Raw genomic sequence first — 15,001 nt, 5'->3', positions numbered from 1 at the left:
TGCTTATCTGGAATGAGGAAGGGCTCTCACCTTTTAATACCTCTTGGAATTGAGTAAGTAGAAACAGCGGCACAGTTTCATAAAGTGATGGTTAAACAAACAGCCAAGTTAAAGAGTTATGTGAGATAAGTAACTGCTCTTCTTACAACTAAATGTTCACGCCTCAAGCAGAAGACAGGGATGAAACACTGACTTCTAATAACAGAGTGAGGAACTTTGACTCCAGCACAACCTCAGCTGAGACTGTCAATTCCCTCGTGGTGCAAACCTCACTTGGCTGGAGACTTGGCACTCCCTCCTTACTTTCTTTTAACTTTCCTCAGTGTTTGTAAATGGAGCAATGGTGTTCTCTCATGAAATCACCAACTGAATAATACATTGTTTTCATATAAGAGTTTTGGCCCTGCAGAACCCAGAAAATTTTACAAAGTAGGTATAGGTCATGTACCCCAGAAATGAAGTGAAACAGCACTGCCTGTGAAAGCTTATGAGTACACACTTGGAATAAACAGCACTAGGCAGGATTTCAACTGTGTATTTGTTTATACTCTCCCTAGAAGGGGAAAGGGAAGAAATAGCTCCCTGATTATTGTTGGACTTTCTGGGAGGCAGGCTATACTTACCTAACACTGCTTGGTCAACTGCACAATAAAACAGGCCACAATTAAGGTACTATATAGCAATAAGGATAACTTCAATAACACATGATATTTTACTATTTTCAAAACACACACACACACACACACACACACACATATATTTCATCACCAAATAGCTGTGCCAGATGGGCAAGGAAACTATCCAATATATTATCTCTACTCTGGGGATGATAAAGCCTGCAGGAAGACAGGCTGAATTTCTTGGTGCAATCATAATTACTTACTTCAGAACACGAAGATTCAGGAATGTCTTCTGAATCATTTTTGTATTAATGATATATGCACAGAAAATCACAAAATGTGCTATATATCTAAAATGCTCTTTAATGTTCTTATGGAACATATGAAGTTAATCCCAATGAGAAATATAAAAACAGTTACTAAGCAGTCAACATTTCCTCTAAACACAAGTTGCATTTATGTGACCCAATGTACTTACAGCCTAATTAACCAGACAGTTTTCTAAAATTTAGTCTGGCATAAATCCTTAAAACATCATTTCAAGGAAATTATGTGTGTATTAGTGTCAAGGTGGGAAAATATAGTGTTTCTTCTTTTAAAACAAGAAGTTATTTCAACAATACATATTTTAGAAAATGTGTATTGTAAGCTTTTAAATGAAGAGATTATGACATGTGCTCTTTTGTTTTTTAGCATGGAACATTTTAAAAATAGTATATTTTGCCTTGTTATTTCTACAAAAGCACTTAGCAACCTTTCATACTTTCAACATCATTTCTTTACAAGACAAAGAGAACTGTAGTCTGTGGGTGGCACTCTGAAATAATAATCAGAGGATTGTCATAAGAAAGAACATCATGTCAGCTGTCAGAATGTTCGCCAACTATACTTCTCTGAGAATCAGAAGAAATGTCTTCATGATTATTTATGCTATAGAGTGATTTTACTTTTGGTAAACAAATGAAGTCGTTAATTCTAAAGGGTAGGGCTTCACAAACGGAGTCAGCTTTAAAAGAGTAAAGGAAGGAGGAAATTAAGCAGTCCGCTTACTTAGGATTTTTTTCCTCTGCTTGTCACTGGTCTTCTTTTATCTTCTCTTCAAGACAACTGTGATCTAAAATATCACTGAATATGAACTGTAGGTAACTCTCGGAAGAACTAATCAAACATATTTTGATGTTTGGTTTTTAAGTGCAGTTAGGAAATTACCATCCCCAAAACTGTTAATTAATGCTAAAACTGACAATTATTCCATTTCCTTTTCTCATCAAAGTGTGGGTGAATGCTTCTCTTTGGATTATCAGAGGGTAAAAGCAACAGCATATAAATCTGACTTCACTTCTTTCACTTCTGCCACAGATGAAGCATAAGGGTTGTCATGGTACATCTTCCTGCTTCTTTTTACTTCTCACCTATTTGAGTCTTTATATTTAAAACAGGATTCAAGTAGACAACATAGTTGGGTCTTATATTTTTATCCATTCTGATAATGTCTTTTCATTAGTGTATTTAGACCATTCAAATTTAAAGTGAGTATTGATATAATTGGATAAGTATCTACCATGTTTGAAACTGTCCTACTCCTTGCATTTCTTCTTTGTCTATTTTTGTTTCCCCTCTTTTTCTGCCTTCTCTCATTTTAATTGGGCATTTTATAGGATTCAAACTTACCTTCTCCCCTAGCATATCAATTATACCTCTTTTTAAAAATTTTAGTGGTTTCCTTAGAGCAATATATTTTTTAATTAAGCTAAGTTCACATTTTAAATACCATTCAAGGGCTTCCCTTGTGGCACAGTGGTTGGGAGTCCGCCTGCCGATGCAGGGTACGTGGGGTCGTGCCCCGGTCTGGGAGGATCCCGCATGCCACGGAGCGGCTGGGCCCGTGGGCCATGGCCGCTGAGCCTGCGCGTCCAGAGCCTGTGCTCCGCAGCGGGAGGTGCTGCAACAGTGAGAGGCCCGCGTACCGCAAAAAAAAAAAAAAAAAAAAAAAAAAAAAAAAAAAAAAAAAAAATTAAAAAAACAGACCTCAAAATCACACGTAATGTGTGCTCAGATCACAATGTAATCAAACTGGAAATGAATAACAGGCAGATAAAAGGAAAATATCTGAACATCTTGGTAACTAAATAACAACCTTCTAAATAATCCATAGCTGAACGCTCCAAAAAAAAAAAAAAAAAAAAAAAAAACAAAAAAAATAAATACCATTCAAGTACCTTATAACAGAGTATTCCCAATCGTTCCCTTTTACCCCTTATGACATTGCTATTGCAAAGCACTGTGTTGTATCTCCCTAAAATTCGTATATTGAAGTCCTAACCGTCAATGTGATAGTATTTGGAGACAGAGCCTTTGGGTGATACTTAGATTTAGAAGTCATGAGGGGATGGCCCTCATGATGGGGAAGAGAAGGAAGCTGGTAAAAGACCAGAGCTCTCTCTCTTTCTCAACCATGTGAGGACACAGCAAGAAGGGAACTGTCTGCAAGCCAGGAAAAGGGTCCTCAACCAGAAACTAAACTGAACTGCACATCTGTCTTAAACTTACCAGCCTCTAGAACATGAGAAATAAATGGCTGTTGTTTAAGCCACCCAGTCTGAGCAGACTAATACACTATCATCTATTTCACTTAACTATATATATGCTATAATCATAGTGTTATTATTATTACTTTTAAAAATGTTATCTTTTCGATCAATTAAGAATAAGGGGCTTCCCTGGTGGCGCAGTGGTTGAGAGTCCGCCTGCCGATGCAGGGGACACAGGTTCGTGCCCCAGTCTGGGAAGATCCCACATGCCGCGGAGCGGCTGGGCCCGTGAGCCATGGCCGCTGAGCCTGCGCGTCCGGAGCCTATGCTCCGCAACAGGAGAGGCCAAAACAGTGAGAGGCCCGCGTACCGCAAAAAAAAAAAAAAAAAAAAAAAAAAAAAAAAGGCAAGGAGATCATCCAAAGGAAATTCTGGTTCTTACTGTAACACAAATTATGCGGAAGAAAATGAATAGGTACTTTTAGAAATCAAGGTGGCATAACAATCTAATAAGTTCTAATTCAAAAACTTATGAAAAAACAAAAAAAAGTTATGAACAATAAATGAAAGATTTGCACATGACTAAGGACACATATGGAAGAAAAGGTATGAGTATCACTTAAGATATGCTAAAGTCAGAGAAAAGGAAAAATATAAAAAAAAGTAAAGAGAAGGATTTTAGATTATACATATCTGAAGCAATCAGAAACATATGAAATAAACAGAGTTTAAGATCATGCATTAGCATACAGAGCTTAAGATATTCAATACCAGTAGCCACTAAGGAAATGCAAATTAAAAGCACAATAAGATATTACTACATGCCCACTAGAATGGCTAAAAGAATAAGACTGTTGTCGGCAAGCACTGGTAAACTATGGAGCAACTGGACCTCTTATACATTGTTGGTGGGAATGTAAAATGGTACAACCACTTTGGAAAAACATTTGTCAGTTTCTAATAAAATTAAACATAAACTTAAGTTACGACCCACTCCACAGCTGAGTATTTATATAAGAGAAACGAAAACTTATGTCTACAAAATGATTTGTTCCTGCTCTGGAACTTCCCAGCCTCCAGAAAATAAATTTCTGCTACCTAGTTTATAGCCTTTTGTTATGGCAGCCTGAGCAGATTAATACAAAAGGAAACTGCTTTATTAAAGCGTACCAGATTCCTTACAGAATCTCTGACAGGGCAAGAAAACCAATTTTGGGTGCCACTCAAGTATCTGCCACAACCTCTATGAGCATCCCAGAGAAACCAAGTATCTCCAGCACATTTTCCAGAGCCAGCCTTCCCTCCAACGTGGTCACTGCCTCGGTTACCTCCTTTCATTCTTCCAAGTCTCCCATGGGGGTAGCTGCCTGGCAGAGCCCAGGTGGGCCAATCCACCCCACCCATGTGCCCAGGTCTCTGTTGGTAAGACCTCTGAGCTGCTGTCAGGGCACTTCAAGCAGTTCTTCAAGGAAAAATTGAAGAAAACCCAAAAATATTCTATAGCTGAAAAGGGGACCAAAGAATCCCAGACCAGACCTGTGAGTCTAATATTCCTTTGCCAAATTTCAAAGAAGACTGGTAAAAGGATGATTTTTGAGTCTTTAATGGAAAACAGTAATAATCACTGAAGACTATACAGTTTTATTACAAACTAGGTTTCTCAGAATGGTATGACTGATCTCAGACTGACATTCGAGAGTTTCCCATACTATAACTTGCACAGGATTAAGAAATGTGAAACAAGTTCAAAACAGAAAAGTAGTTAATTGATTGATAGCATCCTAAAAGGAAATTTCTAAGTACCTGCCAGGAGAAACATTTTTTACTACGAACACACACACACACACACACACACACACACACACACACAGCTTGTCGAATTTGCAAATGACACGGTACAGAGGCACAGGTTAAAGAGAGAGCCTCTGACATTATATTTAATTTTTTTCCTGCTGCTTTTGCTGGTGGACTTCACTCTTGCTCCACTACTCCCACACCTCCCATCTTGAAACTTGTTAAGAGTGCTGGGCTTGGATGAAAAGATCACTCCCACAATGTATCTGACCTTAGCCAATTCATTTCATCTCTACAGACTTCTGGTTTATCATTCCAACACAAGGATCATTGCCAAGGACCACTGCAGCTCTCAATCCCCACGATTCTTATGAAACCTCCTGTGTTTGGCAGCACTTTTGTCCTTTTCTGAGAAAACAGTTTTTAATCTGCTCTTACCTATGAGTTTCATGAGGCTATCCTATTGATGTTACTGAGTACTTGGAAATTGTTGGTTACAAAGGACAAATAAAGGATAAAGTATCTTTTCTGAAACATCTTTGTTCAAGACCCCAGCTCACAGCACTGGGCCTCTTAGAATACCCAGGGAATGATTTAAAAACAAACAAAATCAAACAAACAAAAAACTGGAGGAAGGAGAAAGAATGAAGGAGATTATAAATTGTGTTTGAAATCTTCTAGTGATTAGCCTACTCCTGGAACTTTTTAACAACAAGAATGATCTTTAAATTATATTGTGTGTTCAAATCCCCCGACTGAAATACCAGAAGCTTAAGCTGAAATGAATCTAATGAGAGTGGAAGGAATTCTGGTAACCTCTCAGACTGTGTCCATGGCTGGTATGAGAAAGTATCACCATCCAATTTTCCTTTCTTTCTCACTACAATCCTCATCACAACAAGTGCCGCCTTGATATTTCACCAAAGTGCATACTACACTGACATACTGGGCTCTCTGCAATTAGACCAACTGGCTATTTTTATTACTTCATTTTATGGCTTTCAGAAAAACCAACTCACCTGTGACATGTGGAGTTCTGAAAGAAGTAAAGCAGTAGATCATATGGGAAGGGGCATTAGCCATGAGTAATTTACATCTTGATATCAGGTATACAGCAATAATTAGAAAATTGTATTAGGGGTGATAGAAAGTGAGAACAGAGTTCTTTTGTTTTAGTTTCAGTTTCATTTCTTTCACAGATTCCAAATCTTGAGGTTCCAATAAACACTATTCCGTTTAGTCATCTCTGCATGAGCACAGTCATGCTAGTTCAAAGCTAATAAACACCTACAGTCTACGTAACTTGTTTAAATGATGCATTTATTCTTAGGCTCATTGTGAGATGTTGATAAGCCTCATTTCATAACCAACAGAGTCTAGGCACTATGAGAAAATTAATCAGAACAAGTAGAAATGACGAATCATCAAATTCATTTCCAAAATTAAAAACCATCTACCCCAATTTATATTCTATACATCTGTATACTTTCTGGCAAACTACTTTGTACCGTAGTCCCCCCTTATCCTTGGGTGATACATTTCAAGAGCTCCAGCGGACGCCTGAAACTGTGAACAGTATCAAACCATATATACGCTGTTTTCTCCTACACATACACACCTATGATAAAGTTTAATTTATAAATCAGGTACAATAAGATATTAACAAGAATAAGTAATAATAATATAGATTATAACAATATCCTGTAATAAAAGTTATTTGAATGTGTGTAACCTAGCAGGACCCTGGGAGGCCTTCCCAGAATAGACCCCCACCCCTGTCCTCAGCCTGCCTTTTGTCTGTAGAAACACTTTAGCCAAAGAATAAATGCAATCAGAGAAATGAGAAAATACAGAAAGAAAACAGTCAAGCAAGACAAAATAATAATACTTTAGCCATTAAACAAAGTCAAGGACCTTTAGTTCCTCCTCAAGAACTATGGATACTGTTCTGAGCCGCGTCCTGTGAGCTGTTTGGTAAATACTAAAACCCCCGCCAGGTGGGAGAAATAAACTGCCGCCCACAAGCACGCAGACGCCAGACTAATTGGCACCAGGTTGATGGTGTTGACTCCTGATTACCTCACCACCAACCAATCAGAAGAATGTCCACGAGCCGCTCACGCCCTGCTCCTTGAACACCGTAAGATTCCTCACTACCCCCTCCAGGGCAGGACACACAGTCTTGAGGGCATTAAGGCCGCTGTGGCCCCCTTTGCCTAGCAAGCAATCAAGCTATTCTTTTCTAACACTTCACCCAAAACTCTGTCTCTGCGTTTCTATTTGGCACCAGTGAACAGAGGCCGAGTTTCCGCAACATGTGATCTCTCTCAAAATATGGTACAAATTTAATGCTTTTTTCATCTTAACTAAGCACTTAAGCACTTGTCACATAACTTGCAGTCTGAGGTGTGACAACAAAACTAGCACAAATTTCTTTTTCTTTCTTCACAATTTCAAGAATAGATTTGTTCTTACCGTAGGTCCTGGCAGCCTCGTCAGACGATTTCTTTTTCCTTACCAAGCCACCTTTTCACTTAAAGGAAGCACTTTACGACTTCCCTTTGGCATATCCGAATTACCAGAATCACTATTCTAGCGTTTTGGCACTGTTATTAAGTAAATAACGGTCGCTTGAACACAAGCGCTGTGATACCGTGACGGCCGACCTGCTAACCAAGATGGCTGTTAAATGACTAAAGGTCCGGATTCCCCGGACAAAGGGATGATTCACGCAAGTGCGGGCGGGATCACGCGAGATTTCATCACACGAGATTTTATCATGCTACCCAGGTGGTGCACAGTTTAAAAGGTATGAATTGCTCGTTAATGGAATTTTTTATTTTAAAAATTTTGGACTGTGGTTGACTATGGGTAGCTGAAACTGTGGATAAGGAGGGACTACTGTAAAATAAATTCATAAGTAATGATCCCTGTGCAAAGGCTGACAAAACTCTTTCCTGAGGCCATTTGATTTCTCAGATTTGCAGAGGGAAGAAATGATGGATATTAACAGAGAATTTCCAGATTTGGGGCACTCTGTTTGTGAAGAACCCCAATTCATATTTCCATAGAACCAATGGGCCCCTTTCCCACCAACATGTGATGCAGTGGGAACTGAGAACTCACCTTGAACACCAAGTTTGTTCTCTGAGAAGCATAAAAAGACCTTCAAATCCTTTTCCCCAGAATGCTGCACATTTTGATGTAAGACCTCTTCTTACTGAAGCTTGCTAAAACTGTCGAGTCCCTCGCTGTATGACCTGCGCTTCATATTCTGCTGAGGCCAAAATGTGTCAAATGGACAGATTGCTCTGCCAGAGACAGTCAGATTTTGTCAAACTAAGAAAATTAAATCCAGGCCCTGCCATAAAAACACAGCTTATGAATCTGCCGGACGCACCAGCAAAACTGGTCTCACTCACAGCTGCACTCCCTCCTTACATTTCAACATTGGCCCAATGTTGATTCAAAGCATAACCGAATCAGAAATCTCTCAAGCAACCTCTGCTTCAGCTGACACAGCCGACTGCTTTTGGGTAAGTCGTGTTTGTCAACCCCCAGTCTGAATTGCTGACCATAAAACATGAGATAATAAACAAGAATTAGCTCCAGAAGAGAAGCTCCAATTGTCTGAATTTGTCTTTTCCTGTTTTTTTCCCCCTGGGAAAAATAGGAATTCTTTACTTCATCTTTCATCATGTTTTAGTATTTTAGGGGGGTCTATAGTCTCTAAATTGGTTTGGTTTTCAGGTAGGATTAGAATTCTAGTTGCATTATCATTAATAGTGTGATTCTGCAAGTTAATTTATGATGGTTAAGAACTCCCTATTGAAGAAAATAGTCAAAGATTAGATACATAGGAACACAGCCAGGTATTCAGGGGAGATATACCATCTGGAACACTTCCTTCTGGGGTGTTTCTGGTTTGCCTTTGTCCTGGGGTATCTAATGTCTGTCTGACGTGCTCTGAAGGCTTATGGGTGAGCTCTGGATGGATTCTAAAGTTTCTGCATAAATCTCAGAATTCTTCATTTCCTCCGCATAAATATTCCAAAGAACAGATGGCTTGGAAATTATTGCATCACAAACTGAGATAGAAATAGGAATGACCTTTCTTGCTCAATTACTAATCATCATTTGATTCTGGCTAGTTTGAATGTAGCGAAATGGTTGCATCTACCTTTAGTCACAACTCAATTTCCAGACAAATTATATATTGCCAGAAAAGTAAAACCTACACTGATACTCCTGTATATGAGACAAATTTTTTCTAGAAAGAAAAGAAATGGCCAGTTTTTTAAAGTATCATTTTGACTAATTCTACCTGTGTTTACCTTTTGCTTCCAACTAAAAGGTTAATTTGTATTCAATCTTCCAGAGCATTGAAAAATTGTGTTCATCATAATTATTTTATTCTTCCTGGTTTTAATGTGTCAACCCTAACCCCTACTCCCAATGAGGCTCAGTTATTTATTTATTAAGCAGTCAACTACTGGGATGGAGAAAGAATGGTCCTTACAGCCTGAAACTATGAATGCACTGCTTATTATAATTTGCTAGAATTTAGTATGAACACATATATATGCGTGTCAAATTAAACAGCTATAAAATTACTGTAAAGTTGGAATATAAAATGAAAAAACATTCTTCAAGTATCTCTCAGAGTTCGTTCTTCCAAGAATAATTCTCTTTAATTAATTGGTCAGGTGCTTACTTAAGTCATTTCTTTAAATCTCAGGGCAGAAGCAACAATCTATGTTTAATCTGTTTTCCCAAACGCAAGTGGACTTGAACTGAAAATTTAAAGGTGAAATAAAGCTGTCAAACCTATTTTATGATGATTTGCAATTAACATAAATTAAGTAAATACTACAGAACATTGAGGTTCAGCTATGACTGAGACTTGTGTTATTCATGTTTGCTGATTTTCCTCGTTTCTAATCTTTAAATAATTTACTCTCTATCCTTTTCATCTTTTTTTCCACCTGTTGAAAGAAAACAGAAAATGTTTCAAAAACTTATTTGTTCTAAAATTAAAGCTACCCAGCTATTAAACAGTGCCTCTTGTCTACACTTTGCCTTTTAATTCTCTCAAGGCATCTAGGTAATTATTCATCTGACCTTGAAGTTTTGACAAGTTTTATTTGTTATGAGCCTATGAATTCAAGATCTAGAAAGATGGTCATTACCCCTACATTACATTCAACCAAATTACAGAAACAGAAGTGGTAAATATAATACAGCAAAATATAAAACAGTGGTAAATATAATACAGCTTTCTACTGAAGGAGCCCAGACAACATCAGGTAAAGCATGGGAAGGGAAAAGAACTTTGAAGTGGTCATAAGTGCAAAGAAAATATGTGAATGTAAGTTCTGATCTATGGAAGCTGAAGGAACTAGCAAGGACATAAACTTGATTTTATAGCTTGAGCATTTAAGGTATGGAAGATAAAGCAGAACTGTGATTTGTAGCTACCACAAAACATACCTTTGCTGCTAATATCTGGCATCTTAACTACCTTACTTGGAAAGCACTTTCTGTACTTCAGATTTTTTGTATTTCTATGCTATTGACAATTGAGTAGAGTGTCTATTAACCTCATAGGAAAAGGATCTAACCCAATTTTTTTTTTTAGTAAAATAACCGTTAAAGAAGTAACAAAGTGTTTTTATTTCTCTGGTTTACTTAACAGAGTGAATGATTAAAATATTCATCTTAAAAAGTGTGTAAACCAGTAGAACTCCAATCACTCTAGGCAATTTGGGTGGTGTTCTGTCGAGTTTTTAAAGAAGTCTTTTAGCAGCTGAGCCTCTTCATCAACTGAAATCACACACAGGACTTTAGTTTGTAGAACTGATTAAAATAAGGTCAAGGCCTACCCCACTCTTCTCCAGGACTTGTAATGGAACACACACACGCACACACACGCGCACACACACACACACACACACACACACACACACACACACACAGTGAGTGTGGTCCCTGAAGAGATCCAAGGGGCCCACCCAATTTAGGGTGGTTATTTAGAAAATAACCCTACTAAATGGTCTCTCAAGATGTCTTCCAGCCATTGGTTAAATGTTTTGTTCCTAAAGTGCTGCTAGGGCTAAAAAAAAAATCATTTTTTTAAGATTAAATAGACAGTACTTTTCAAGTGTCATTTGTTATTGCCAATTTTAATTTTCTCTCTGAAGACACAATCCCAGGGTCCATACTCTGGAGTCAGACTGTCTGATTCCAAAACTTAACTGTGACATTTACTAACTGGATGACCTTGGAGAAGTTATTTAACTTCTCTGAGCCTATATGTTCTCATGGATAAAGTGGTATAAGTGTAAGTACCTTCTTAGAGTTTTTTCTTTTTTTTTAATGAGTTAATCCATATGGAGCCTTTACAAAAGAGCCTGGCACATAGTAAGCAATAAGTATAGGCTACTATTATTCAGTTCAATAAACCAAGTACCTACAATGAACAAGGCACTAAGAGTTTTAGGCAGTAATGAGAATTGGTAATACAAACTCCTAACCCACACTAAATTTCCAACATCCCTAGATAAGGATCCATGTGAGTGCTTAACTTATAAGCACTTACATAGCTAAAGAAGAGTTTCTAAGTCTTATGAAGCTCAAGATACCCAAAACATTCACCAATTTACTTGGACCAAGCTAAAAGTGAACAAATGCAAGATGCTAAATGTAATTCCAGGGTCCATTTCATTAACAATGACAGGTAAGAGCTCAATTGCTCCTAGGCTGTGGACTCTCTGATACTCTAGAACATAGAATGGGAGCCCTCTGCCCTCCCTGCACAAGCCTATCAACAGGACCTGTATAAGCCCAGGCAGAGATGTTGCTGGCCCACTGTACCAAAGTATAGAGCAAGAAAAAAGAACAAACAAATAGGTCCTGCCTGAAAAATGTGTTTTAGCTGGTGAGAATGCAAAGTAGTGCAGTCTCTTTGGAAGACAGTTTGGTGCTTTCTTACAAAACTGAATGTACTCTTACCATACATTTCATCAATCACACTCAACAATAAAGTCTTAATTTTTAAAAAAATGAAAAAAAAGATGAATGATTTAAGAAAAAGTGTTTTTACATATACAATGAAATATTATTCAGCCTTTAAAAAAAAAAGGAAATCTTGCCACTTGCAACAACATGAATGAACCTGGAGAACATTATGCTAAGTGAAATAGTAAAATAAATCAGACAGAGAAAGACAAACACTGTATGATCTCACTTATATGTCTAATCTAAAAAAGTCAAGCTCATAGGACCAGAGAGTAAGTAGAACAGTGGTTGCCAGGGACTGGGGATGCGGGGGTCCGGGGGGGGGGTTGGCAGTAGAGAGAAGTTGGTTAAAAGGTGTAATGTACAGTATAATAACTACAGTTAATAATATTGTATACTTGAAATTTGCTAAGAGTAAATCTTAAGTGTTCTCGTTACACACACACAATGGTAACTATATGAGGTGATGGATGTTAATTAACATAATTGTAATTATTTTGTAATGTACATGTATATTAAATCATCACATTGTATACTCTGAATATATATATATGTATATATATATATATATAGTTTTTATTTGTCAATTATACCTCATTAAGATAGGGTGGGGGGAAAAAGTGAATTTTACCATCTCAACGCTGCCCATTAGAGAACCGTGGCTAATGAATGCTGGGCTGTCATCAGCCGCACCAGGTGATCAGTCCATCTCCCAAGAAAAGGAGCAAGTAAGGAGACTCAGTGGTTCTCAAGGGGGTCGGATAGCACCATTAGGGGGAAAGAAAGGGTTTAAATAAAGGGAGTGTTTTGGGTTCACACAATCAACAATCGCAGGGAAGCTACACTGTCCTGAAATGAGAGTCACAGTTCTATACAATGAAGAATTATCAAGCTCAATGCTCCTCCAAAAAGAAATGGTAGAAAGGTAATAGAAACAGCTTCTCAGCACTTCCACTATGGACTAAAGGTAATGGCAGAAAGTCCTTTCTCTGTGACCTTAGGAGGAAAGTAGGGAGAGAAGGAGAAGCATCCTCCATGCCACCTCTAACACACACACACAACCAAGGTGTCTTTCAGCTGGGATCACAGAGGTACCCCGAGGAAAACGTTAAGTACCTAGAAGCACCAACTGTTTTTACAAATGTTGATATGCAAGAGGCAGAGGGTATAGCATGGAAGAGGAACAGGGCCAGAAAAACAGAAAACAGCTGAGAAAGGGTAGATGGGAAATAATGTGTACGTAGGTGCCAGAGCTGAAGCAGCACAGGGATCCTGGTGGGGTGGAGGGATAACCATTCTGTAAAGTTGAAACGCAGTCTGTAGGTAATGGAGAGCCACTGACCTCTTTGGGTTGGAGAAAGTATACGCTCAGAGAAACAACTGATAAAATGGATTCAGCAGGTAATAGCACAATTTGGAAGGTTACCCTAGCTGTCTCAACAGAAGGTATCACAGCCTTTCTTCCTTATCTGCCAACCCACGTCTCCTGCATTCTGCAAGGCTCAGAGCAGCACACTTCTTCATAGTCGTTAGCATATAAATATACAATTTGCCTTATGATTTTTGTAACCAAATGGATCTGAAATTACTCTCAACCCTGAATTATAGAGCTGAAGCAAACCTTGGCAGTTATTTGGTCCAGCCCTCTCCTCTCATTTCTCATAGGAGGGATCTGAAGATGAGAAAGTTGAAGGCATTTTTAACAAGGTCATACAACTTCATATGCATAATTTACTTCTCTAATTAGTTAAGTTCCTTGAAGACACATACTATACCTTGGGGTTCTAATATGTGGTTATTCAACTTTTTTAAACACCACTTAATCCAGTACTTTGAAAGTGACCAGTCTTCATGGGAATATGTGTTGCCCATATTGAATTTTGGTGAAGGACATCTAGTTAAAAAAAAAGTCAAAAAAAAAGAAAAAAAGATTCAGTATAACAGGATTCCAGTTCATTCTCAAAACTAATACCTACAGAAAATTCTAAATTCTTGTGTTTTCACTGTGAAAATGTTTATAGACACTTCCTAAACAGCCTAACTAGATTTTCATAGTCATGTAATAACAAAAAAGTCAACCTGACTTCTTCCAGTCACAAAGATTTGCAACATCAAGAGAATATTTCCCACAAATATAGAAAATATTGAATAGAAAAAATAAATTCGTGAACAGCAGCTATGGAGCTAGCATATTAAATCTAAGATATTCGGTTCTATTTGCAATACTTGCATTAGTGATGAACTACCATTTCTACCCTGGGTGTAAGATTTCAGCCCTCCTTTCCTTCTGAAAACTCTGTATTACTAGTACTTAACTTTAAGAAGTCAGTTCTTAGAATAAAAATATAACAATGAAATCTTCAGCCAACTTTGCAGAGCCTCTGGGAGACTTGCATACCTAAAAGTTACCAAGACTGCAGCTTCTTCTAATTGCCAGATTATACCTTTTGCTGAATAGCCACACCTCTTCAAGGATAATCTCTGTAAACCATGACAGACACCTTGGAATGTGACTTTTAGATAAAGCTTAAATAGAAAGTTTCATTAATTAAGTATACAATGTGCTTTAAATATCTGTCTTGGTTTTATCCTACTTCCAAAGTGAACTCTAATCAAGCTTTAGTAAAAGTCTTTAAATGTTAATTATTTGATGCATGAATGCATTTCACTGGCTGCCATCCTGATTTGGCAAAGAAAGAAAATGTTCAGATGATTTTCCCTAACCTGTAGGAGAGAACCTCTTTTGCTCCTTCAGTGTTTCTAAATTCTGCATTTTGGTTTGAAGATGTTTTAGAATAACAATATCGTAGGGTTTTCTTTCTTTCTTTCTTTCTATTTATCTTGATTTAACTATTCAGAGGCAATATTTTGTATATTCCATGACTTTTCCTCAATTCTAATGATAGAGATGATGTCCCACTTCCAGAGGTTTCCCAAGAAGGGTGAAAAAACTTCTACCTCACTCCCAGCTGAGAAAAGTGTAGGAGGAACATTGCTCGTCTTTCTCAAACTTACTCCTTTACCCCAAGGAAGCAGGAA

This window comes from Lipotes vexillifer, unplaced genomic scaffold, assembly GCF_000442215.2.
Source record: "Lipotes vexillifer unplaced genomic scaffold, Lipotes_vexillifer_v1.1 scaffold1053, whole genome shotgun sequence".
Classification (NCBI taxonomy): Eukaryota; Metazoa; Chordata; class Mammalia; order Artiodactyla; family Lipotidae; genus Lipotes; species Lipotes vexillifer.
This window is presented reverse-complemented; position numbering follows the sequence as displayed.